Here is a 1,136-nt window from a genome sequence, read left to right on the forward strand (position 1 = left end):
GTGCTCGACCACTTGCCGCTTGCGTCGCACTGATCACCGAGACTTGCGGTTAAAAAGGGATTCCTGGAATGGTGACTTCGACCTTGTCCTCGCTCCCACAAATAGAATTAACCCCTAACGTTGGAGCTATATATACTCTAGGCGCAATGACTATAGTCGTGCTTGCTTCGGCAGCACATATACTAAAATTGGAACGATACAGAGAAGATTAGCATGGCCCCTGCGCAAGGATGACACGCAAATTCGTGAAGCGTTCCATATTTTTCTCTTTTTTCAATCTTTTACCTTTTTGATTGGTCTAGATTTTAGGACTCTCCGAGCAATGTAAGGAATATGTTAGGAATTTCCCGTGAAATTTTAGGAGAATCTAAGCAATGTTAGAAAAACTGCAGAGAAGATTGGGGGAGATCAGGCGCAAAAAGTGGTGCGCAATCTTCGAGGTTCCCGCGATGTCGAAAAACAGATGAATTAACGTGCAAATAACGTGATAACAACCATAAATGATAGTTTCCAATGCTAAACTTTAGCTAAAACGATGTAAGAAAGCAGTTTGACGACTTTTTCTGATGACCGCGGAGGTGCAGTATTTTGTCTGCCGTAGGTGTCGCATGGCTTCCTGAACAGCGACCCTTGACCCCGCAATACTCTCCAAGCAGAGGTTAGGAGATCGTGACCCTTTTATCCTCTGCCCTGTTTTGAGGATAAAAAAGGTCACGATCTTCTCCACTGACCTCTTCTTGGAGAGTACTTTATGCTAGTTTTATTCAAGGAGGTTTTATCTAGATATTATACACTATATTTTAAATTTCTACGATACGACGCTTCATCAAGCACATCTCTACTCTACTCTACTCTACTCTACTCTACTCTACTCTACTCTACTCTACTCTACTCTTTAGAGCCCTGGCCTGACTATCTAAGCTGAAGCTTCATTTTTCTTATTCCTTTAAATCACCATATCAGAAATACTAGTGCATATTTTGCCACATATTTAGTGCTACAATAATCACTATCTTTTAATATTCTGCAATATGATGCTTCATGAAGCACATTTAGAACCCACGCCTGACTACTACCTAACTACAAGCTTAATCTAAGTAGAATAAGGCACACCTTGAAAAGACATAAGCCATTAG

At 41.0% G+C, this 1,136-nt stretch overlaps 1 non-coding gene across 1 annotated transcript; it reads left to right on the forward strand.

The window, feature by feature from the left end:
- Window positions 1-158: 158 nt before the first annotated feature.
- On the forward strand, window positions 159-265 carry LOC136446658 (U6 spliceosomal RNA). The gene has a single exon (XR_010757625.1). It is a non-coding gene; the product is annotated as a U6 spliceosomal RNA (small nuclear RNA).
- Window positions 266-1,136: the final 871 nt, after the last annotated feature.

Source organism: Branchiostoma lanceolatum, chromosome 12 (assembly GCF_035083965.1).
Source record: "Branchiostoma lanceolatum isolate klBraLanc5 chromosome 12, klBraLanc5.hap2, whole genome shotgun sequence".
NCBI classification, from domain to species: Eukaryota; Metazoa; Chordata; class Leptocardii; order Amphioxiformes; family Branchiostomatidae; genus Branchiostoma; species Branchiostoma lanceolatum.